Below are 26930 nucleotides of genomic sequence, written 5' to 3' on the forward strand. Positions count from 1 at the left end.
GACACATACAAAGTTAAATAAACACTCCTTCAGGCCTATGAGCATTTCAGTGTATGCTTTTCACCCTTCTCTTTGGATAACTAGGGTTATACAGGTGGCAGCCATTAGCAATTCCTCCTTTGCCAGACACCACCTACTCCAGCATTTTACCGGATTCTGTCCCGGCAATATGAAAGGAAGGGAGAGGTCTCTCCAATAAATGTAAAATATTTTATATTTGTCAACATGCAGCTGGAAAAAGGCTGATATTTATTATTATAATTTAGAAAATAGATTTTATTCCTGAAATCTTGTATTTTTAATTTAGGTCCACTTTAAGCTCATCCAGAGTGTTGGGTCTTGCGTCTCAACTTTCTCTTCACAATATCCCACAGATTCTCTATGGGGTTCAGGTCAGGAGAGTTGGCAGGCCAATTGAGCACAGTAGTACCATGGTCAGTAAACCATTTACCAGAGGTTTTGGCACTGTGAGCAGGTGCCAATTCGTGCTGAAAAATGAAATCTTCATCTCCATAAAGCTTTTCAGCAGATGGAAGCATGAAGTGCGCCAAAATCTCCTGATAGCTAGCTGCATTGACCCTGCCCTTGATAAAACACAGTGGACCAACACCAGCAGCTGACATGGCACCCCAGACCATCACTGACTGTGGGTACTTGACACTGGACTTCAGGCATTTTGGCATTTCCCTCTCCCCAGTCTTCCTCCAGACTCTGGCACCTTGATTTCCGAATGACATGCAAAAGTTGCTTTCATCCAAAAAAAAGTTCTTTGGACCACTGAGCAACAGTCCAGTGCTGCTTCTCTGTAGCCCAGGTCAGACGCTTCTGCCTCTGTTTCTGGTTCAAAAGTGGCTTGACCTGGGGAATGCGGCACCTGTAGCCCATTTTCTGCACACGTCTGTACACAGTGGCTCGGGATGTTTCTACTCCAGACTCAGTCCACTGCTTCTGCAGGTCCCCCAAGGTCTGGAATCGGTCCTTCTCCACAATCTTCCTCAGGGTCCGGTCACTTCTTCTCGTTGTACAGCGTTTTCTGCCACACCTTTTCCTTCCCACAGACTTCCCACTGAGGTGCCTTGATACGGCACTTTGGGAACAGCCTATTCGTTCAGAAATTCCTTTCTGTGTCTTACCCTCTTGCTTGAGGGTGTCAATGATGGCCATCTGGACAGCAGTCAGGTCGGCAGTCTTACCCATGATTGCGGTTTTGAATAATGAAGGCCGGGAGTTTTTAAAAGCCTCAGGAATCTTTTGCAGGTGTTTAGAGTTAATTAGTTGATTCAGATGATTAGGTTAATAGCTCGTTTAGAGAACCTTTTCATGATATGCTATTTTTTTGAGATAGGAATTTTTGGTTTTCATGAGCTGTATGCCAAAAGCATCAATATTAAAACAATAAAAGGCTTGAACTACTTCAGTTGTACGTAATTAATCTAAAATATATGAAAGTCTAATGTTTATCAGTACATTACAGAAAATAATGAACTTTATCACAATATGCTATTATATATATATATACAGAAAATAAATAGAACACTTCATCATAATTTCTCCTAATTACAGTTTAAATTTATCAGGAGCATCTATTTATTAAGTGCATTTATTCCTGACGCCAGGTACCCTAAAATTGCTCAGACTCAGACTCCGTAGCCCTATATTTGATATGTTGTCTTTGCACTATTTTCAATTAAATATAGGACATAAATTATTTGAAAATCAAACTATTTTTATTTACATACTAGCCGATGGCCCGGCATTGCCCAGGTATGTATTTGGCTGATGTTGGCTCCACCCACTTTTTCTAACCCTAACACACAATTACTCAATGACCTAGTTTGTGAGCTTTGCAGTCTTTGGCATCAATAATTTGCATTGAAATGAAACAAATCTGATTGGCTGTTTGTGGCTCCACCCCCTTTTTCTGAATTTGAACCCCAGTCACCCAATGACCAACTGTACCAGGTTTGTGGCTTGTGCCATTAACAGTGCAAGAATGGCAGCAATTAACTATCCCCTTAAAAATCAATAGGTGAATTTTGTAGGCTCCACCCACTTTTCTGAATATAAACCCCAGTCACCAACTGTGCAAAGTTTGAGAACCCTGCCATTAACAGTGTAAGAATGGCTGCAGTTTACATTTTCACAGTAAAATTTGTATTTGTCTCCACCCACTTTTTGGCTATGGGGATAAAAGGTATCCTATATGTTATTCCAGGTAATGTACTATGTGTGTGCCAAATTTCACTCAAACCCGTTCAGCCATTGTTGTGTGATTGAGTAACAAACATCCAAACTTTCGCATTTATAATATTAGTAAGATTACATTGTCGCAACTTTTTTTGGAAAAGGGAGTCGTATAACAGTTTGAGGACCACCTATAGTTACAGTTTTCTAGAGATAGTCAATGATAAGATAATAATTAAGGCTTGCATTAGAGATGTAGCGAACCTCCGATTTTCGGTTCGCGAACTTCCGCAAAAGGATCGGTTCGCGTAAAAGTTCGCGAACCGCAATAGACTTCAATGGGGAGGCGAACTTTGAAAAATAGAAAAAATTATGCTGGCCAGAAAAGTGATGGAAAAGATGTTTCAAGGGGTCTAACACCTGGAGGGGGGCATGGATGAGTGGGATAGACACCAAAAGCCCCGGGGAAAAATCTGGATTTGACGCAAAGCAGCGTTTTAAGGGCAGAAATCATTGAATGCTAAATTGCAGGCCTAAAGTGCTTTCAAACATTTTGCATGTGTATACATCAATCAGGGAGTGTAATTAGAGTTCTGCTTCACACTGACACACCAAACTCACTGTGTACCACACCGCAAACAGCTGTTTGCGTAGTGACAGCCGTGCTGGACTGGTGCGCACCATGGCCAGAGTGCAGGCCGTGGCAGTTTCCCAGCCCATATGGTCGCCGGGCTGTGGTAGCTCAATGATAGAACAACAGTGACTGTCCAGCTGATCAAATTTGGTCTGTCCACAATAAAGCAACGACCTTATTATCTTCTTGTATGTAGGTAGGCATAGGTAGGAGTCCCAGTATAGGTAGGTAGGCATAGGGAGAAGTCCCAGTATAGGTAGGTAGGCATAGGTAGGTGTCCCTGTAGTTAGCTAGGCATAGGTAGGAGACCCAGTATAGGTAGGTAGGCATAGGTAGGAGTCCCAGTATTGGTAGGTAGGCATAGGTAGGAGTCCCAGTATAGATAGGTAGACATAGGTAGGTGCCTCCGTAGTTAGCTAGGCATAGGTAGGAGTCCCAGTATAGGTAGGTAGGCATAGGTAGGAGTCCCAGTATTGGTAGGTAGGTATAGATAGGTGCCTCAGTAGTTAGCTAGGCATAGGTAGGAGACCCAGTATAGGTAGGTGGGCATCGGTAGGTCCCCTAGTATAGGCAGGTAGGTAGGTGTCCCCGTATAGGTAAGTAGGTGCCCCAGTAGTTAGGTAGGCATAGGTAGGTGTCCCAGTATAGATAGTTAGGCAGGGCTCAGTAATAACAATTACCAAGGTCCAGCTGCAACAGATAGGGCTGTATAATGTCAGTGAGCAACACACACAAAAAAAAACACATCAGGAAAACATTAGCTCACAAAAGAGAGCTGAGGGGTGCTATCTTAGCAATAACAATCATCCAGGAGCAAGCCAAGAGCCTAACTAATCTTTCCCTAGGAGAAAAAATCTGCAGCAGCTCTCCCTAGTCTGTCTTTTTGCAGCAGGCACACGAGTGAGTGTCATGGCCAGCGAGCCTGCCTTATATAAGGGGGGGGGGGGGCTCCAGGGCTTAGTGTAGCCTGAATGGCTACAATGTGCCTGCTGACTGTGATGCAGAGGGTCAAGTTTGACCCTCATAGTGCATTATGGGGCGAATCGAACTTTCGCAAAAGTTCGCCTGGTCCAGGCGAATGCGAACCACCAAAGTTCGCCTGGAACCGTTCGCCGGCGAACCGTTCGCTACATCTCTAGCTTGCATGCAAATTTAATGCAAACTGTATACAGATGGGTAGTGGGCCAATCAAATTTACTTCTGCTGCATTTGATTGGCCCAATTCCAAGCTGCATTAACTTTGCATGCAACCCATGATTGTTAGCATTTCATCTTTACAGATTTCAATGAAGGGAAGCCTGTAATGATGGAAACATGGAGGCTGTAACTGAGGTCACAGATCACAGGTAAAGGCAACAGAAGCCCCTTCATGCAAGTGTAATACTTTGCTGGTCGGGGCCGTCTTAGTTGAGACTCTAGCATTAATACCGGTGTCCCAGGGGGACCGCCATGTTTGCTATAATGATCTAGCAAGCTGGACAAACAATTGTCGTCCAGGTTCATTGTTCCCCTCATTACTGCACCTGCAGAAGAAGCTGCATAGTGCACTGTGCTGTCATCCATTCATCTCCCTGCATACAACTCATTACTTGGCCAAGCGATGCATCTGTACAGATATGGAGCCCCACAGTGTCACCCACTGGATCCAGTTTGTTTCTAGTTGGCGGCACAAACTGCAATCAAATTGTGCGTTTTGCAAGCACCTTTAACATATTTGAGGCAGAATATCAGCAGGACAGGAAGGATCAAAATAAACATGGCAGTCTCCATACCCATGACACACAGGGTCACTTTAATAATTTGGCTCAGCGATCTAGAACAGGTATACTGAACAGATGTATGAACTTTGACTGGTGCTTTAGAAGTACGATTCAGAAATGACTGAAGCTGAAAGATCAGCATGATAGCCAATAATATGCATTTCACAATAAGGAATGAATGTATTTCTTTTTAAACCATGCAAATTGCCTGGCGGTTTTGCTGATCCTCTGCCTCTCATCCTTTTAGCTATAGACCTTGAACAAGCAGGCGGATCAAGTGCTCTGACTGAAGTGTGACTGGATTAGATGCATGCTTGTTTCAGCTGTGTGCGATACAAACTCTTCTGCAGCAAAAGCAATCAGCAGGACTACCAGGCAACTGGTATCGTTTAAAAAGATATCAGTATGGCCCAGTGCACACCGAGCGGTTTTTGGAGCGATCCGCCGGCCGCATCCGCCTATAAAAACGCTTGTCTAATGTATTGCAATGGGATGGTGCACACCGGTGGTTTGCGGTTTTTGCCAAGCCACAAACGCGCCTCCTGCTGCGCGTTTGCGGATTTCGGAAGCGTTTCGTCCTCAATGTAAAGTATAGGAAAAACGCAAACAGCTCTGAAAAACGCTACTTCAGAGCGGTTTGCCAGGCATTTTTGTTACAGTAGCTGTTCAGTAACAGCTTTTACTGTAACAATATGTGTAATCTGCTACACAAAAACGCACCCAAAACCGCTAGGTATGTTTAGAAAACCTCTCTAAACATACCTAGAATCGCTCTGAAATCAGCTCCCAAAACCGCTAGCGTATTGCGGATCTGCTAGCGGTTTTGGTGTGCACTGGGCCTATGACAGCCTCCATATCCCTCTCACTTCAAGTATCCATTAACTAAACTCACTGTTCCACGTATATAGTATATCGACAGGGTTTCAGCCTATATCACATTGCTTGAAAGACACACTGACCTTTACTACAAGTTCAGACTGGATAATGCTGCCAAACATATCATTTCAGCAAATGCAGGCCCTTACCAGTACAAACTGGGACACAAAGTTCAGAGAGAGCGCAATCAACTAAATTATCAAATGTTTATACCTGCACAGTTAATCACAAGCTAACAAAAGGCAAAAGGACTTTACACTGTTGTACCAACCACTTAACATGTGAACCTGCCAGCTTGGTACCTAGTTTTTAAATCTCAGCTCTGGCCAGAATTTGGTTGTTATATGCATTTTTCATGCATATGCGTTTTTATTATTTCCCCAAACAATGAAATAAAATACAGTATCATACTTGTGTTTAATCACTTGAGGACCACAGTCTTTTCGCCCCTTAAGGACCAGAGACTTTTTTTTCCATTCAGACCACTGCAGCTTTCGCGGTTTATTGCTCGGTCATACAACCTACCACCTAAATGAATTTTACCTCCTTTTCTTGACACTAGTACAGCTTTCTTTTGGTGCTATTTGATTGCTGCTGCGCATTTTAGTTTTTATTATATACATCAAAAAAGACATGAATTTTGTCAATAAAATGATTTTTTTTACTTTCTGTGCTGACATTTTTCAAATAAAGTAAAATTTCTGTATACATTTTTGTCCAAATTTATTGTGCTACATGTCTTTGATAAAAAACAAAACAAAAAAACATTCAGTGTATATTTATTGGTTTGGGTAAAAGTTATAGCGTTTACAAACTATGGTGCCAAAAGTAAATTTTCCCATTTTGAAACATCTCTGACTTTTCTGACCACCTGTCATGTTTCATGAGGTGCTAAAATTCCAGGATAGTATAAATACCCCCCAAATGACCCCATTTTGGAAAGAAGACATCCCAAAGTATTCACTGAGAGGCATGGTCAGTTCATAGAAGATTTTATTTATTGTCACAAGTTAACGGAAAATGACACTTTGTGAAAAAAAAAATGCTAACTTGCGACAAAAAAAAAAAAAATGAAATCTGCCACGGACTCACTATGCTCCTCTCTGAATACCTTGAAGTGTCTACTTTCCAAAATGGGGTCATTTGTGGGGTGTGTTTACTGTCCTGGCATTTTGGGGGGTGCCTAATTGTAAGCACCCCTGTAAAGCCTAAAGGTGCTCATTGGACCCCTTAGCGCAGTTAGGCTGCAAAAAAGTGCCACACGTGGTATTGCCGTACTCAGGAGAAGTAGTATAATGTGTTTTGGGGTTTATTTTTACACATACCCATGCTGGGTGGGAGAAATATCTCTGTAAATGACAATGTAAATGACAATTTTTAGATTTTTTTTTTACACACAATTGTCCATTTACAGAGATATTTCTCCCACTCAGCATGGGTATGTGTAAAAATACACCCCAAAACACATTATACTACTTCTCCTGAGTATGGCGATACCACATGTGTGACACTTTTTTGCAGCCTAGGTGCGCTAAGGGGCCCAACGTCCTATTCACAGGTAATTTTGAGGCATTTGTTTTCTAAACTACTTCTCACGGTTTAGGGCCCCTAAAATGCCAGGGCATTATAGGAACCCCACAAGTGACCCCTGTAATGATCTGCTCTGCTGTCTGCACAGGCAGACAGCTTTTTGACCATTTGTTAGGTCTGAGTGCTGCAGGTCCCTGGAAAAGAGACCTGTCTCCACTCTGCAAGATGCAGAGTTGCTGTTCTGGTGAGGAATTTGCATCCATTTGTAATGCAAATTGCTTAGCTGCTTCCTCTGATGGCTTGCAGTATAAATACCATTTCCTCCCAGAATTCCTTGCTGGTCATGATGGTTTGTTCCTGCTAACTTACCTGGAGTCTCAGCCCTTTGCTTACTGTTTGCTAATATTGCTATCTTAGAGTAGTTCCTTGGGAGTGCCATAGCATTCCTGTTAGCATAGTCAGGTTGTTTGTTACCTGTATTGCTTTGTACTGTCTATCTGTTGCGATTGTCTTGTCGCCAGCGGCGGTTGACAGGAAATTGTTCTGTCTGTTGGGATCGCATTCGCCCTAGCGGTAGAGGCGGTAGTTCCTTCTGTACTCTGTCTGGGAGTGTAGCCAGAGCAGCGGTTGCTACTGGTTGCTCCATCTGTCTGTCTGTCTGGAACGAACGCTTGCTGTCGTCTCGGTGAGGTAATGTTTAGCAAGCGTTCACGTTCTCTTTTGTTTTCGTGCTTCTTTGGTTAGTCAGGGTTGGTACGCTTTGCCGCTATTGCGCTTCTCGTGTAGCGACCGTGCCGCGCATGCGCTTTGTCGCTATTGCGCTTAACGTGTGGTGACCGTGTGTAGTTAGTCCTGTCTGCTCCTGTGTGTTGGATTACAGTGTGTTATTAGTTCTGTCTTTATTCTGTTCCTTTGCTCTGTATTACTCAGTCTGGTGTCCCTATTAGCAATCGCCATTTTTGCGATTGCGTTCCCACTTGGTTTTCGTTGTTGTGTGTTCACCATCGCCGGGTGGCGACTAGATTGGTGGACACACATACATTCTATCTCTGTACTCTCTCTCTCTCTCCAAGGGCTATCTTGCCCTATATTGCTTCACCTCGTACAATTCCCATTGGCATCTGTGGCAGTGCAGAGGGTTTATTGCTCTGCACTCCACAGCTCCATCTGCCGGTGGGAATTTCCCTCTACAGGTGCATAGCACCATAGCTGGGTTCTGTTATTTTATACGCTTGTGGAGGATTTCCGCAGTGTCGGCGCGCACCTTGTGCGCTGACCACGAAAATAATTCCCCAATCGTTACAACCCCATTTTAGAAAGAGGACACCCCAAGGTATTCCGTTAGGTGTATGGTGAGTTCATAGAAGATTTTATTTTTTGTCACAAATTTGTGAAAAATGACACTTTGTGAAAAAAAAACAATAAAAATCAATTTCCGCTAACTTTTGACAAAAAATAAAATCTTCTATGAACTCATCATACACCTAACAGAATACCTTGGGGTGTCTTTTTTCTAAAATGGGGTCACTTGTGGGGTTCCTATACTTCCCTGGCATTTTACGGGCCCAAAACCGTGAGTAGTCTGGAAACCAAATGTCTAAAAATGACTGTTCAGGGGTATAAGCATCTGCAAATTTTGATGACAGGTGGTCTATGAGGGGGCGAATTTTGTGGAACCGGTCATAAGCAGGGTGGCCTCTTACATGATAGGTTGTATTGGGCCTGATCTGATGGATAGGAGTACTAGGGGGGTGGCAGGAGGTGATTGATGGGTGTCTCAGGGGGTAGTTAGAGGGGAAAATAGATGCAATCAATGCACTGGGGAGGTGATCGGAAGAGGGTTTGAGGGCGATCTGAGGGTTTGGCCGAGTGATCAGGAACCCACACGGGGCAAATTAGGACCTGATCTGATGGGTAGGTGTGCTAGGGGGTGACAGGTGGTGACAGGAGGTGATTGATGGGTGTCTCAAGGTGTGATTAGAGGGGGGAATAGATGCAAGCAATGCACTGCGAGGTGATCAATGCTGGGGTCTGAGGGCGTTCTGAGGGTGTGGGCGGGTGATTGGGTGCCCTAGGGGCAGATAGGGGTCAAATCTGATGGGTAGCAGTGACAGGTGCTGACAGGGGGTGATTGATGGGTGATTAGATGGCACAACAGATCTGAGGGTAGGTCTGCGGGCGATATGATGGTGTGGGAGGGTGATCAGATGCCCGTAAGAGGCAGGTTAGGTTCTGATCTGATGGGAGGCAGTGACAGGTGATTGATGGGGTGATTGACGGGTGATTACAGGGGAGAATAGATGTATACAGTACACAGGAGGGGGGGGGAGGTCTGGGGGGTCTGAGGTCGTTCTGAGGGTGTGGGCGGGTGATTGGGTGCCCTAGGGGCAGTTAGGGGTCTGATCTGATTGGTAGCAGTGACAGGGGGTGATTGAGTGAGTGATTAGATGGCAGAACAGATGTAAACAATGCACTTTGGAGGTGATCTGAGGGTAGGTCTGCGGGCAATCTGATGGTGTGGGAGGGTGATCAGATGCCCGTAAGAGGCAGGTTAGGTTCTGATCTGTTGGGAGGCAGTGACAGGTGATTGACGGGTGATTACAGGGGAGAATAGATGTATACAGTACACAGGGGGGGGGGTCTGGGGGGGTCTGGGGAGGATCTGAGAGGGGGGGGGTGATCAGGAGCCCCCAGGGGGCAGTTTAGGGACTAATAAAAAAAATAGCACTGACAGATAGTGACAGGGAGTGATTGATGGGGGATTAGGGGGGTGATTGGGTGCAAACAGGGGTCTGAGGGGGTGGGCAGGGGGGGTCTGAGGGGTGCTGTGGGCGATCAGAGGGAAGGGGGGGGGGAGATCAGTGTGCTTGGGTGCTTACCTTCGTGGCTGCAGCCTGCCCTGGTGGTCCCTCGATCACTGGGACCACCAGGGCAGGAGGCAGCCTGTACAATACGCTTTGTATACATTACAAAGCGTATTATACACTTTGTTGCGGTGATCCAGATGCTAGTAACCTGCCGGCGCTTCCGAACAGCCAGCGGGTTACAGCGCGAAAGGGGCGGAGCCTGACGCCGGCGGCTGATCGCATCACGAATGACGCGATCGCCGCACAGCCACGCATGCTGCCGCCGCCACCGATGGGCGTATTGCGGTCGTTTGGGCCCAGCCCTTGCCGCCGCCCATCGGCTTAAGGCGGTCGGCAAGTGGTTAAAAAAGCATGTAAAAACGCATTCCTCTGGGACTCCATTGAAATACATTATGTGTGTTATACATGCGTTTTTGAAAGCTATGCAGCAAGTTGTGCTTTTTCAAAAACATATGTGCGTTTTTACATGTGGCCCATAGACTATCATAAGCAGCAAAAATGCATGCGTTTTCCACAACGCTAGCATTTCTGCCTAGTGTGTTCCTTCCAAGCCTCACTGACACTACTGTTGTGTCCATTGGAAGGCACCTTTTGCTCCTGCTTCCCCACCTTTCTCCACAAAGCACAAACATTTTGCTCTGCAGGTACTGAAGAATCATATTTGATAGATTCCTACATGGTCAACCGAAATGTTTAGAGACGATTGTTTCACGAAACAGTTATATGTGTGCACACTTAAAGAGACTCTGAAGCCTCTTTAAAAATCAGTTTTTAGCTCTTCCTTTCTTGGTCGTGGATTTTGCTGCCCAGGGAGGCAGAGCTTACTGCTGTAGCTCTGCCTCCATTCGCGTCAATCCACCGCAGATCTCCGCCTCTCCTCGCCCCTTTCAGTGAAAGAAGGCTGAGAGGGGCGGGGAGAGGCGGCGATCAGTGGGGATTGATGCGAGGAGAGGCAGAGCTACTGCCTCCTCCAGGAAATGCTCCCCCTGTTTTTGCCCTGGGGATTTGAGGGTGATAAAACCCCCGTTCGGCCGTGGGATAGCAGCGTTTTAGGTCGGCATAGATCCTTAACATAAATAAGAGCTAAAAATTATTTGTAAAGAGGCTTCAGAGTCTCTTTAAGACTGGTACACACATCCAATTTTGATTGGCCAATGACTGTCCAACTTTACCACCCCCATGTAGTATGAGAGTTTACCTACACAATCTGTTGGCCCTCATACTACATAGAGGTGGTAAAACTGGCCAATCATAATTGGATGTGTGTACCAGGCTCTACTGGTGCAAGTCTCACCAAATTCTGCATGATGGAAATCTCTATAAACTACACTGCCTTTCCAGAATGCAAATTCCTTTTGTTCTCAGATTAGGGCGAAAAACACACATCCAATTTTGATTGATCAACTTTTAGCAGTTCATTGCTGTATGAAGGCAAACAATTGTTAAATACTATGAACAGATTGTGTAGATAAGCTCTCATACTACATGGAGGTGGTAAAATTGGCCAATCAATATTGGATGTGTGCACGCACCCTTAAACTATGATTAATTGTCCTTCTGTGATCTGTTGCCTCCTGACTAATGCCTAATACACACAGTACGATTTTCCATGCGATAGATAGATCCATTAGATAAAATCCGTCATGTCCGATATTGGTCCCGATCGTTTCCGCGCTCTATTTCCCATAGCAGTGAATGGAAAAAGATAAGAAAAACGAATAAAGATAAGAGAATCGAGCGCAGAATCGAGTGTGGAATCGTGCGGGAAAAACAATTGGGTTGCAAAATCGCACAGAAAATCTTAACATATGTACCCAGCATTTAAGTGGCTATGCACACCATACAATTGTTTAAATTTATTTTCAGTTCAAGGATTACAACCAATTTTTTTGACTGATTGTAACATTTGAAAAATCTGACCAATGTACCACATACACACACCCATACATTTTTTCCCCAATGATGAAAAAAAAAATAGTGAAAACTGCTTGGTTGTATACAGTATATACAGAAACTGACAATCTACCCTACACTATTCTATTTTTATAAAAATTGATTAGAAAAATCCACCACCCCCGATCGACTTATATATAAAAAAATAGATAAATGGGAAATCCGATCGATTTCTTGCTACAATAAGAAAAATCTTTCGATTTTCCAGGACAGCTAATCATTTTAAAAATCATTATAATCAGTCTATTTTATTGTATCGTGTGTGGCCACCTGAAGCATTTAGATAAACAATAATTCCATTAATGATTCTATACATATGTAAACCATACAACTGATTGTAACTGCCAGGAGAGCGCTGTACTGACCACAAATGAAACTGACGATATCTGGCCGAGCATACATAGCTCTGTGCATCAGCCTAGTGACAGCTGTAAAAACACTAAACGATGATTGGGCCAATTAACCAGTCAGGTTGGATCATTCCTGGAACAGAGAATTCTTGTTCATCAACAATTTTTTCAGGTCAATGGACAGTTTATGGCTCAAAGATTATATAATGGGTTGGGTCTTGTTCATTTTAAATGAAAACTATCTTGTATATGTATGTAGCTTTAAGGTTAGGTTTACAGTGGGACCTTACAGTGCTGTGCAGCAGAAATATTGTAATGTGACTTGCCACACTGCAATATACCACCTACAGAGACGTTCACAGTCCGGTAGGTGCACTGCGGTATAATGGGGTGTGGTATCCTAACGCACCGCACACAGTGCATTACTGCAAAACGCACTCGCTAACAGTGACAGTGAAGCGTACTTTTCATTCACTGTATGCAATGCAATGCAAAGCGAAGGTAATGTGAGGCATCACTTTCCCATTCCATTCCCACTGCTATAGAGAACACAATGCAATTCGCACCGTGAACTTAGCCTAAGAATAGGCTAAATAACAATCACTTCAACTCCAACATTTTTATTATTTTTAATGTGCCTTGTGACATAGCTAAACATGAGAACAATCTGCTATACGTTTGTGATTACTGCTGCCCAAATCGTTCCTTATATTTCTGGTCTTCAGATCTCTGTATGATCATGCTGCAAGACTCTCTGCTGAGTAATACTTTTCTACCCTACTGCAAAGGGGGGGGGGGGGGGGGGAGGATTAAGCAGAAGCAAGCTGCAGCTGGTAACAACAATAACAACAGTTGATTTTCCAGCATGTATGATTGCAGATAAATATTATGTGGACATCAGGGGACACCAGTATGCACACCGTATAGTCGCCCCAAAGCAATCACAAATAATAATGTCAGATGTGGAAATCTAAGATTGGCCCACTTGAATATGCTCAAATAGTTTCCAGATATCTTTCTGACTTGTTATGATAAAACTACAGTTTGTCCCCTATTGCAAAAAAAATCATGTTTGCTTGTTTATTTCATTTCTTTTAGCTGATTTGAGATAAATCATCCGGGTTATCAATAACACCAGTCTGCCTAATGTGATGGTGAAAGGCATCAGCATGAGACTACCCTGTTAGGACACCTCATGTCTTTAAAACCTGACACATACATAATTAGTACAGGTTATGTAGCTAATTATATCCAGTCAGTGCCTTACCACAAAACATTTGTAATTCATATCTGCCAGATCTGAAAAGGATGAGGTGGCAACTCTGAAACCAACAGAGTATTATTTTCCTGTATCCTCACATAACTAAGCTACTGCTATACTGGTTAATAAGAGTATGTAAGAAGATACCAAGAATGCCCAGAGCAGAATTTCTGTTTAAGACCAGAGTGAAAAAAAAAATAGTTTGAATAAGAGCAACCTTACTCTTATTATATTTTAAACAGGCCATAAATGAGTCCTGGCTTCTGGCAATATAATCTCAGGGTCAAGTTATGCGGCCTTTCAGGTAAGGTGAGCAAAAGTTATAGCACATCTCATGCCCACTACATTGTGGCCAGTGCTGGTGTGCGACAGAACAGAACACATACAGGATTCACACACATAAAAAGAGGAGCATATTGCAGCTCAAAAATCAAACCTTCAATGTGGTTCTAAAATGCACTGTATGCATATGTGAATAGTACAATTATAATGCACTGGATACACTGCCATTCATATAATGCTAGGTACAAACAATAATTTTCTGACAGATTTATTGTCAGATCAACTATTTCCAACAGGTCCGATCTGATTTCCAATCGATTTTCCATTCACTTCTATGGAAAGTTGATCAGAGATCGGACCTGTTGGAAATAGTCGATCTGACAGTAAATCTATCAGAAGATTGTATCATGTGTACCTAACATAAGTGTTACCAAGTGTGGTGACAAATATAGTGTGACCAAAAGCCCCAAGCTACAAACGTGAGATTGACTACTTGTGATAAGGAAATTTTACTTCTTGGATGCTGACACCGTTGTCAACAAGAAGTTAAATCACTGGCATTATGTCATAGACTATGTCTATGTCTTTCTGTCTACTTTAGGGGACCCAGCAGGAATGCACATTGGGAGCAGTTCTCCAATCACAGTACCATCTTTCAGCACAGAGTGAAAAGTGGCCAGAGTGAAAAGGTGCAATTTGAGCGCCTTTTTAGAGATGTTGAAGGAGGGAGAAGCCCTAAGGCGAGTTCCATAGTGTTGGAGCATCTCTTGAGAATTCCTGGAGTCATGCATGAGACTGGGTGATGTGGGGGGCGGTCAGGCAAAGTTCATTGGAGGAGCGTAGTGAGCGGCTAGGTGTGGACCGATGAGTAAGATCAGAAATGTAGGTTGGCAGGTTTTGTGGACAGATTTGTAGGCCAGACACATTATCTTGAATCTGATTCTGGACTGAATAGGAAGCCGGTGGAGGGATTCACAGAAGGGAGCCGACATAGTGGAGCAATGGGAGGAGTGAATAATTCTGGCTGTCACATTAATGAGGGCCTGTAGTGGGGCAATTCGGGTCAGAAGGGTAGAAGGGCATTGCAGTTGTCAAGGCAGGAAATTATGAGGGTATGGATGAGGAGTTTGGTGGTGGCAGAGGTCAGAAAAGGGCAGTGTAGCTGCCCGCCCAAGCCAATCAAACATCTGAACAGCATAATTCATAGTCACTGCTAATAAGAGAGGTTTATAGCAATTTAGTGCTAGTTTTCTGTACAGAACAATACATATATACCTATATAGGTCTGTTGTATGATAAGCAGAAAAGTTAGCCTGCTGTTAAAGTTTATTTGTGTGTAGAGTAACAGCCTGCAGCATCAGCTATAATATAGGTAGCTAAGCACAGGACATTACATGGTTAATCTGAGTACTCCAGTCACCTGACACTCTAGTCCAATCAGAACCCAGCCTCACTCTGAGATCTTCTAGAATCTTCTATCCAGACATGCCAGCAGCCATCTTACAGATAGAATCTTTAGAGCTTATGAGAGAGACAGAGCAGAGAAACTGCCCTTAAGATCCTATGAGGCCAAAATAGGTGAGCTATCTTGGTTTATGTATACTGATTCATGCTGCTAATGACAATGTTAGTGGTTATATGTTAGAATCTATACTAAATACTGTTTTTGTATGTTTGCCCCTAGTTCTACCGCTTTCACTCGCTTGAAATCGCACTTACGCTTTCTTCGCATTCTACCATGTTCAGCCACCAATAATACTCAAACTGTGATCATCTTTATTCCTGATTCCCTACCCTGATGATGTTACCAATAAAGAAAGTTATTTTTGTACCAGCGGTATGTTCTTAAAGTCTTTCAAGGATCCGAGGACAGTTACAGGCAGATCTTGCAGATGTTACTGAGGCAGAAGTTGCAGGACTTTGTGAGGTTTTGGATGTGGGGGTGAAGGTGAGTGCAAAGTCCAGGGTGACACCCAGACAGCGAGCTTGAGAGGTAGGGCGAATGGTAGTGTGGTTAACAGTGACATGCATATCTAGGAGGGTCAGGGATGGTCGGGCTGGGAAGATCATAAATTCTGTTTTGTCCAGGTTTAGTTTCAGGTACCTAGCGGACATCCAGGAGGAGATGACTGATAGGCAGGAGGAGACCATGTCCATGGTAGTGGTGGATAGGTCAGGGGTGTGGAGTGAGATCTGGGTGTCATCTGCATACAAAGGATAGTTAAAACCCATGGAGGAGATATCCTTGCCAATGCAGGATGTGTATAGGAAGAACAGTAGGGGGCCAAGGGCCGAGCCTTGGGGGACTCCTAATGAGAGGTTGTTGGGGGTGGATGAGGATTCACTGAAGGAGGTCTTGAAGGAACGGTTGGAGAGGTAGGATGAGAGCGAGGCCAGGGTGAGATCATGAATGCCCATGGACTGGAGGAGTAGGGGATGGTCCAATAGGGCAGGGCTTTTCAACCTGTGGTACGCGTACCACCAGTGGTACTTTGCTATTGGCCAGGTGGTACATTCCAAATTTGTCTGCTACTTAATTGCCCACCTGCCGCTTGTCCTGGTCCCGTCCTGCCTCCACAAAGTTTGGCTACACCTCACTCGCTCCTCTGCCTCCCCACCAATGCCTCCTGCTATTTCCCTACCATATGCCCCCCCCCCCCCCGTTTCTTAAAGTGTACCTGTAAGAAAAAAGTGCCTGGGAGGAGGAAGCCTCTTGATCCTAAAGAGGCTTCCCCCTTCCTCCTCAGTAGAGGGGATCCAGCGCTGAAACCCCTCGAAGATCTCCTTGTTGGTGTGAGTGTATGCGCGGTAGCGGCTCTCCGCTCGGGCTCCTCTGGAAACAGCCGAGCCTGATCTGGTCAGATCTATTGTGCTGGCACACTGGTGGTACTTCACATTTTTCAGGTGATAAAAGTGGTACAATGAGTGAAAACATTGAAAAGCCTTGCAATAGGGGGATGTTAATAGCAGCTGGTCACCAGGGCTGCTGGCTATGCAAACTGCCGTTGCAACATGGGCATCTGAACTTCCATGGTGCCCAATATTTATCGTATACTGTGGTGAAGGTGGTGCGGATGGATGGCCCACAGACCTGCATCACATCAAGCAATACAGTAGCTGCAGTCTATATCTATTTAAGCTGAAATCTATTGAGACTGAGTGTGCAATATAGGGAAGGAATAATTCATAATCTACAGAACCCCATATTAACTATAGAGCAAAAGCAAAATTACCGTAAAACTAACATGTAGGTATTTTACATAGCATCTCTAATGCCTGGCTTTGAACACACCATTCAATTTTTCCATCAGATCAACAGGAAAATACCTATCGTTCGATAATCTCAAGCATGTCTGATCTGCTTCCGATCAAGAAAGGGATCAATTTTCTGCAGTACTGATCTCAAAATCCAACCTGCAGAAACCAGATAGGATCTGTCTTACTAGTTGCTGAAACCTGCTGGATAACTTTCTAATAAAATACACTATTTGAAATGAAAGTTTTTTAAATACTTCCAAAAATACCAAAATCAAATATCTGCCTCAATTTGCAATTTAAACTATATAATTAAAAATGCAGCTTGGTTACAAAGTGTCTCCTTTCTTACCTGTAATTCCTTAGGTGAAAGTATCCATCAGCGTAACTTCCTGGTTCTAGAATACCAGCTCCAGTCTCAGCATTACCACTCCTCTATTGCTGAAGTTCTGCTGCTAAACAATATGATAAGCACAGAACAACTCAACTGCTTCTAAAGTAGAAACTGGCTGACACGGGACGGCAATGACAAAGCTGTCCTGTATAGAAATATTACAGAGTAGAGATACTCAAACCAGGAAATCAGGATCCAGGAACGAGCAGAACTTCTCTTCACCTCCCTGACCACTCCTCAATGGGATTCTGTGCTCTGCCAGCAGCCAATGGCAGCCTAGCTCGGCAAACCCTGGAATTACTCTCACCACAGCTGAGGTCTTCCTTCCTGCCTCTGATAAGCTACTTTCTTTGTCTGCAGGTTCTTTGTCTATTTCAAGTTCTGTGCGTGACACACAGGTCGCGCTTTAGCATGAATGAATACCTGAAGCATTGCTCCGTAAACGACTGGGTATTTATAGAATACTTACCAGACTGACACACTTGTAACCTTTTATAGGCCACGTCCAGCAATAACAGTGCGCAATAACAGTCAAAACATAAGTTCAACCAGAAAGAAAACAAAAACACGTCAGAAACCAGCATCCTCATACAGCAGCCTGTCAGTCAGATTTGTTATTTTCAACGTTAGATTGTATGAATATGAAAGATTCTTAGGCCTTGTTCAAATTGCGTTCCATTTATTTCCGCATTTGTTGTGTTTGGAGGACGAGTTTTTCTTTCCTCCTCCCGGCACTCGGGAAGGCGCTGCGGTTTTTGTAAAGCGCTTTGATAAGGGCTTTTTCAGAGCAATTGTGTTTTTTCACTCCTGATGCAAGTCAGGAAATGAACTCCTTGACCCGGAAAATAATAAATACAATGTATTTATTCTTAAAAACGCAAACATAATCGCTGCACAAATTGCTTTTGTGAGAGTTTTGCGTTTCTCCTATACCATCCATTTGGTCCACACACTGCTTTGCTGCTCGTCCAGTGCAGTGGTGTAGCTAAGGACCTATGGGCCCCAGTGCAAGTTTTAAGTTGCCCCCGCCAGCACTGTATACATAACAACTGATGTGTCGCTCCAAAACCTGCCAAGGTGTCAGAGGTGCAAAAAGGGGATGGGGAACGATTTGATTACTACTATTCAAAGCATCTATAAAAGTGATTATTGCCAGCACCGGACAAGTAAAAAGCTTATACTGCTGTTGAGAGAGGGCCCCTCTGCAACGCTCTGGCTCCTTCTCACCGATCAGCTGAGGAGGAGTCGCCCAGATCCCTCTGCACATCCATCCATCAGGAATAATCCTGAAGGCAGGGAAAAGTTAGAATGACCAACAAAAGACATTCTCAGTGTAGGAGTGGATGCCAGATTGAATCAAATGGCAAAGTTGCTCCAACATTGAATGGAGCAAGCTAATACCTTATTAAGCTTAGATATATGAGGAGCCACAAAGAGGCCATAGACAGGTGAAAAGGAAGTATGGATCGAACTTCTATTCTCCACCAGAGGGCCTTGTGTTGTGACATGTTGAGCAGGGAGACAAGCTCTTGTTGTTTAAAATTGATATAGTGGGTAATCTCAGCGTTAAGTGACTTATAATTAGTTGTGTAAAGGCCAACCCGTTCCTTAGAGTTATAATTCTTAAGGCAGCATGGACCTTTTTTTTTTAATTAAAACTCACTTAGACTTATAGGCAGCCCACCTCGATTCATGGGAGGTATCTTTCACATTATTGTACAGGAAATACTCCTCCAATTCTGTAGCAACTTCGATTCTACCAGCGTGATCAGCAATTTAGTCTCCAGTTCCTAGGATGAAATGGTAAGCTAAACCCCTGGAGAGAAACAGAGGCCATATGATGGACCAGGGTGCAACTCACAGTATTTGAGGAAGTTGAGTTAGCGCAAATGACTGCTGTTATAAAAATATAGTCAAGTCTAGCATAAGATTGTTTAGGATGAGAAAAAAAATATACTGTATATTCTCTACAACCAATATGATGAGCTCTCCAAATATCAAACAGTTGAGACCACGAGAGAAAACCTTTAAGTTTCCTAGGAAAACTGCGAGCAAAGGTGAGCAGAGTAGTACGGTCAAGTAAAGGGTTGGCAACAGCATTATACAATTTGGGGTCCTCCATACTTCCTGGTTCCATATTTCCTCATTAGTGGTTGTTACTGTAACCCCAGAGGGTTCCCCTGTCGCCCCCCTCCTCATTGTTCCAGTGCCACAACCCCCACAAGCCCGTTGACAACAATTGCTTGTTGACGGAGTTTGCCGCACTGAGCAGGCGTAGAAAGCTCGTACCGGTGCACTAACATGGAGCCGATTGGGCTTTTTTTTTTGCTGAGCCAGTGTGGCAGCTCGTGCTACTGTGCATGCGTGAGCCATCTGCACAGGCAAGTTCCATGGAACTTTGGGGGTTTCGGCACTGGATTGGAGGAATGGAGAGGGACAGGGGAAGCCTCTATAGAATCCAGAGGCGTCCCTCTCCCAAGGTCAGTATCTACATTTTTGACTTAAGGGAAACCTAAACCGAAAAAAAACGAGTTTTCACTCACCTGGGGCTTCTACTAGTCCCATGCAGCCATCCTACGCCATCGCAGTCACTCATGGCTCTTACGGTCCCACGCTGCCAGCTAGTTTCGTTTTTGCCGACTGGGAGTCAGCCAGCTGCCCTGAGTACCTTTTTACGCATTCCCGCTGGTGCAGGAAGCTGTCGCGGACATTAACAAATACATTGCAATGCGTATAGTTTTACGCATTGCAACTGTAACGCGTAAAAAATGTACGTGTTAATGTCCACGATAGCTTCCTGCACCAGCGGGAATGCGTAAAAAGGTACTCAGGGCAGCTGGCTGACTCCCAGTCGGCAAAAACGAAACTAAAATCAAAAATTAACTCTTTATTTTTATCTGGTAAACAAGTAATAAGAAAGCTAATCAGGCAATCCAAAAGTTAAAATCACTATTACGTTTCTTGTTGATAATTGATCATTCCCCAGTTTACCTGACTCTTATTTAGTACATTGCAGCACAAAGGAAGCAGCAAGGAATGCTGGGTTGTCTTTTTTTTCTTCTTCTTTACTTTGCTCTCAGACTTAACTAATGCAGCCTGATTGGCTGAAGTCAACCCCCCCCCCCCACACACACACACACACACCTGTTTTCCCCTGCCACACCTCTGTTCCTCTCTGATTGGCCAATAAGGGCCTTTCTCTCACATGGTTATCTTCCTACCTCTCTGGAAGGTCCTTCACAGTCTCCTACTCAGATCGGATGTTTTCTCCTCATGCTTTGTCTGTCGGGGTTCCCCAAGGCTCTGTCCTTGGTCCCCTCCTCTTTTCCATCTACATGCACGGTCTTGGTGATTTAGTCAACTCATTCGGGTTTCAATACCACCTCTATGCAGGCGATACACAACTGTACCTCTCTGCCCCAGACCTTAACTCCCTCCTCAAACGTGTTCCTGACTGCTTGTCTGCTATATCCTCCTTCATGTCCTCTCGCTTCCTAAAACTTAATATGAGTAAAACAGAACTAATAATTTTTCCACCGTCTCTGTCCTCCTCCCTGCCTGAAGTAACAATAAATGTTAATAACACTCCCATAACTTCAGTTCCCAAAGCTCGGTGCTTGGGGGTAATATTCGACTCATCTCTCTCTTTTATTCCTCATGTTCGCTCCATAACCAGCTCCTGCCATCTCCAACTCAAAAACATATCTCGCATCCATCCTTTTCTCACTCAAGACACAACTAAAACGTTAATACATGCTCTTATAATTTCTCGTCTGGACTACTGCAACATACTACTTTGTGGACTACCTTCTAACAGACTGGCCCCCCTCCAGTCGGTACTGAACTTAGCTGCTCGTCTCATTCATCTTTCTTCTCGATCTTCCTCTGCCGACCCTCTTTGTCAAGCTCTTCACTGGCTGCTAATTAAACAGAGGATTCAGTTAAAACTCCTAACCCTAACCTACAAAGCTCTCCACAATCTCTCTCCCCGGTACATATCCTCACTAATTTCCAGATACAAACCCATTTGCAATCTCAGATCGGCACATGATCTTCTGTTGTCCTCCTCTAGAATCAACTCCTCACATTCACGTTTACAAGACTTTGCACGCGCTTCACCCCTCCTCTGGAATGCCCTCCCACAACACATCCGTCACTCGCCAACCTTTGTTACCTTTAAACGCTCTCTAAAAACACACTTTTTCCGACAAGCGTATGTGCTATCTTAGGCCACTTCCCTTTGTCCTAAGACCGAATTGCACTCCTACTAGGTATCCTAAAACACACAGCCTCTATATATTTGTTGCATACTTCCCCTCCTCCTGTTTCCCCCCCATTCCCTTTAGATTGTAAGCTCGCAAGGGCAGGGCTCTCTCCCCCTTTTGTGTCTTGGTAACCATTATACATTTTATTCATCATGTTACTTTTATCACTGTCATTACCAATTCTATATTTTGTATTTTGTATCATTCTTTGTATTTTGTCACTAATTATGTATCTTGTATTTTGGTGTGCACCATTGTCTGTATTATTATGTACCCCATGTTTGTTTCTTACTCTTTGTGCAGCGCCACAATATATGTTGGCGCTTTATAAATCAATAATAATAATAATAATGTTACTTTTATCACTGTCATTACCAATTCTATATTTTGTATTTTGTATCATTCTTTGTATTTTGTCACTAATTATGTATCTTGTATTTTGGTGTGCACCATTGTCTGTATTATTATGTACCCCATGTTTGTTTCTTACTCTTTGTACAGCGCCACAATATATGTTGGCGCTTTATAAATCAATAATAATAATAATAATGCTGAGACAATGCACTTTCTTTTGAAGAGCTGGTTGGGAGTGCCTGAAGAATGGGAGGAGGGCAGGCAATGCATACATGATCAGGCAGAGGAGAGTATGGGAGGAAATGACATCAGGATTGGCTTCAAGATAGAGTTAAAATGGAGAATCCTCAGGGTCCTTTTCCACTTGCAATCGCTAGTGTTCACGCTGAACGCTAGCGATTGCTGAATCGCAATAACCGGCGATTCCCCGACGTTCGCCGCCGCGATTTTGCTATGCTATGCACTGCATAGCAAAATCGCGGCAAATATCGCTCCGCCGCGCGTTCGCGTTCCTGACAAAAACGAATCGCGGTAGGTCATTTCCACTACCGCGATTCCTATGTTAAAAAGCAAACCGTAGCGATTGTAAAATCGCTAGCGGTTTGCGTTTTTGCGATTCAGCCAGCGCAAACGCGCTGGTGGAAAAGGGCCCTAAGAAGGATTTTTTCTTTAATTTTTTTTTAATTTTTTTTTTACTCTAGTAAAATCACTAAAATCAAAACATGCACAGTGCAATACAAATGTTATGTAAGTAGAGCAATTATTTATCTACTTATTTATCTGCTTATCTACTTGTATATGTGGTTTGTTTTTCCCAGAGATAGCATGGCTGACAGCTCCTCTTTAAAAAAAAAATTTAGATGAAGAAAAAAAAAACATAAAAAGAAAAATTAAACTAAACTCAAACAATGAGAACAATCTGCAACCACAGAAAAACACTGCATAACATCTGGGCTGAAACACACGCATGGCCACTCATACTTATGCCCAAGAACTCTCAGCGGCAATTGCAAATCCCTGTGGTAGGCAGTACACAGTAAAGATAGGATTATATGGTACTAGAGAGATACATTTCCAACCTAGGCCCTGAAGGGAACAGAAGCCAAGTAGGAAATTTCCACAAATAACAAAATGTGAGGAAATGGCGCCACCTACAGATATAAGTGGCAAACAGTTGTGTAAAGGAAAACTCAACAATAGTGTGAGCAGTAGGGTATTGTACCGTGTTAGCCATCAGTAAAAGCAAAACGTTTTAAATCAGGATGATACCATTTATTGGCTAACTAAAAATGAATAAAAATAAGCAAGCTTTCGGCCTTGCAGCCTTCGTCGGGCTTATATCCTGTTAGTTTGCAGGCTGGTGGTACAGACAGCTATATACATGCAACATCAAAAGGGAAAACAGATATGTTTTTCAAGCATAAATACATGTCATTAAGATGCCTTAATTCAAACAGACCATCTAAATGGGGTTAGAGGTTGTTAGCTGAGATAAGGATCCTTGTTTACTCCATGCTCACAGACCTGGGATTAGGATTGACCCAGAGGTATCGTAAATTCTTAGTTCACAAGTTCAGCTAGAATGGCTGAGAAAGTTCAAATAGGCAATCAGCCTCATACCAATATAAAAAGTTGTTGTCCTTATTCAAACCCTTCTCCACAGCTTTGAACCAATTTATACATTTTGTTTCTGCTATTAATCGATCATTTGACGTTTTGAAGCCACCCTTCAGGGCAGTGACACGAAGATCATCCATGCTGTGTCCGTTGGACCGAAAGTGTGCAGCAACTGGGAGTCCAGATTTGGTATCATTAATAGTGTGCCTGTGTCCATTCATACGTTTGCGCAGAGTTTGTCCAGTTTCTCCCACGTACATAACATTGGGGCATTTAGCACACATGATCAGATATACCAGATTGGTGGAACCACAGGAAAATGTGCCTTGTACTCTGTACTCCTGTTGTGAACCTGGTATCGTTAACCTGTCAGTGGAGTAAATGTGTCTGCAGGTCCCACATATTTTTTGTCGGCAGGGTGATGTTCAGTTTTGTCGAGGCCTATTCAAAGAACTCTAGTTCTAGTTTAAAAGCAAAAAGTAAGTTACAATGCAGCCATATGCAGCTATAGGGGACTGCTACTGCTGCCTATCCAGTTATTCACTTCGATAAGTGAGAATTAGACCTCATTCTAATTACAAACAAGGTGGGTTTCTCGGTTCCCTTCTCTCCTGTGGAAGGGTTTAGGTCTTTAAGTAACTTCAGAATGAATGAAGGGGGGAGGGGCTTCCAACGCAGGCATCCTGGCAGACACCCTAGGTTTTTTAGGGGACACTACTAATTTATGTTTGGGGAATAGGTTGCATTTTTATTGTTGCTCCTGTTCGGCCATCTCTGATCCTAGCAATACCTGTGCAATTATCCTTAGGTTTGACAAACATACCGGGTATAGCGAATCAATGTATCCTTTCCCTACATGTTATGGAAAACAAACACAGATGTTAATAAAGATTATACAATCTCAAATACTGTAGGGAGTCTAGCTAGACAGATATCTGAGGGTGCAGCCTCTTTTGTTTACAAGCGGAGGTCTAGAGAATTAGTGGAAGTGCTTGTTTTCCACAAAGCCACATTGGAATTATTATATTTTATTTTAAAGTAAACCTGTAAGGGGGAAAAGACCTATGGTCTGTAGGCCCCTCTGCTACTGGCCAGGACCCCTATTGCTCTTTACAGCCGTGCCCCTGTCCATGTATGAGTGTGGCCATACTCACATGCACAAGTACAGCCGTGCTCGTACACGGCTGTACTTGTGTTCAGCTGCGAGAAACATATTTGAAGATTTTGTTGAATATGCTTGCGAAGACCGAGCACTAGATGGGATGTTGTAAGAAAAAGTAGGGAAGCTTCTATACTATTCAGAAGCTTTTTGAGATAAGTTTCTGAACCTTGTTTAGTCATGAGTTACAGATAAGGTATTATCAAAGAAAAATGGTAGTCAGTCATATATATTCTGGTACAATTTTGAAAACTCCTTTTTTTCTTTTTGCTCACTTTTTTATGTTCCCCCCACTTCATTCTTTTTCAAGGATTTTTGAGTTTAAGTGCTCCTGGGCTGAAGAAACATTCTACCTGCTACAGGAACTATTGCAGCGGAACAGCATCAGTGTGAGAAGAGCCAGTTAGGATAAGCAGGACAGGACATCCAGTAGAAATAGACATGTCTCGTACTCCACAGAACCCTGGAGGCTGGGATGGCAACTAAGATTCCTTATAGTTTATAGTAACATTTGGAATTGTAAACTACAATGTTAAAATAAAGCTAAACTTTAGGCATTAACTTTATCAACAGTTTCAAATATAGTTAAAAAATACAGTGCATACTGTGACTGGTGACTCCACTGTTCTATGGTGTTATGAGCAGAGGAGTGGTGTCACCCTCCTTCCTTTCTGTATCATTATGTTTCTATCCCATCGCATTACATCAAACACCACAAAGCTTGTACACTAGCCAGTACCCTCAGGCACAAAGTTGGTACCCAAAGCTATCTTCCAGTAATTATAGTCTACCATGCTGGAAGCTGTAATTACATAGTGATGATCCCTGCTTCAAGAAGAAGGGATTGTATTAACTCTCCAGTGCTTGTTGGACGATTGTGTGTTCATTCCAGATGATGATGATCACCCAGTAGATACTGCTTAAAGAGACTCTGAAGCGAGATTAAATTAATGATTTTACATTGTATTAATGTTAAGTACTATAGGGAATTCTAAACTGCCGCATCCCCGCTGCAAAACGAGTGGTTTAGACCCCCCAAATCCCCTCTGCAAAATCCACAACTTTCTTGGTCGTAAATTTTGCCGCCCATGGAGGCAGGGCTATGAACTGCAGCTCTGCCTCCATGTGCGTCAATTGCTGCTCGGATTTCCGCCTCTCCCCCGCCCCTCTCTGTTAAGGCAGAATGAGAGGGGTGAGGAGAGGTGGTGATCAGCGGGGATTGACGCGTGAAGAGGCAGAGCTACAGCCATAAGCTCTGCCTCAAGCAGGTAGCTCTCCCCGCTGTTAGCCCAGGGGATTTGGGAGGGTATAAACCCCTCGTTTTGCCGCAGGGATGCGGCGTTTTAGCACTAGCTACAGTGCTGAACATTAATACAAGGTAAAATAATTTCTTAAATCTCGCTTCAGACTCTCTTTAACCACTTAAGGACCGCCCCCAGCCGATGGGCGGTGGCAAGGTCTGGGCCCAAACGACCGCAATACGCCCATCGGCGGCGGCAGGCGTGTCTGTGCGGCGATCGCGTCATTCGTGATGCGATCAGCCGCAGGCCGTTCGGAAGCGCCGGCGGGTTACTAGCTACCCGATCGCCACTGCCAAACTGTATAATAGGCTTTGTAATGTATACAAAGCCTATTATACAGGCTGCCTCCTGCCCTGGTGGTCCCAGTGTCCGAGGGACCACCAGGGCAGGCTGCAGCCACCCTAGTCTGAGTGAATCTGTGAATTCATTTGTTTGAACATTTGCATGCGAGAGTGCGAAGGGTTAATAGATTTTTGCTGTTTTCTAGCCACACCCCCTTCAGCACCTCCCTTTCCTTAATAACTTATATAATGTCCTAACTAGATGCGATGTGCCTGGATATATGTATTTTTTTCTTGTTACTGACCCCTGTGGCTAGGGTCTAATTCAGTGCACTCCCTCCTTCCCCTGTATATGTTTGTCAGCATGCACACAGCTTATGCTGGTGTATGTGCATGGTGCACATGGACACATAACATTAGCTCCCTTGTGCGATTGGTAAGATGCACTGTCTGTCCCAGGAGAGGACATCAGGATGTGTGCTCCTAATCCATTGATAGGTTTGATGCAATGAATGTGTTTGCATGTCTGCACTATACATGTTATAGGGCCAGAGCTAGGACACCTATGTTTACCTGGGTACTTCTGCGCAGTATAGGTGACTAAGTA

At 43.7% G+C, this 26930-nt stretch overlaps 2 protein-coding genes across 4 annotated transcripts in view; one reads left to right on the forward strand and one right to left on the reverse strand.

The window, feature by feature from the left end:
* The window catches only part of LOC137546722 (prickle-like protein 1), a 54910-nt gene extending 37334 nt beyond the window's left edge, over positions 1 to 17576 (reverse strand). The window contains exon 1 of the mRNA XM_068269491.1: positions 17305 to 17576. The gene's annotated coding sequence lies outside the window, so the exon portion shown is untranslated. The remainder of the gene's footprint in view (positions 1 to 17304) is intronic.
* LOC137546723 (gastricsin-like) overlaps positions 15191 to 26930 on the forward strand; it is a 79011-nt gene continuing 67271 nt past the window's right edge. For all 3 annotated transcript variants that reach the window (XM_068269493.1, XM_068269492.1, XM_068269496.1), the window contains exon 1: positions 15191 to 15275. The gene's annotated coding sequence lies outside the window, so the exon portion shown is untranslated. The remainder of the gene's footprint in view (positions 15276 to 26930) is intronic.

Source organism: Hyperolius riggenbachi, chromosome 2, assembly GCF_040937935.1.
Source record: "Hyperolius riggenbachi isolate aHypRig1 chromosome 2, aHypRig1.pri, whole genome shotgun sequence".
In the NCBI taxonomy this organism is placed as follows: Eukaryota; Metazoa; Chordata; class Amphibia; order Anura; family Hyperoliidae; genus Hyperolius; species Hyperolius riggenbachi.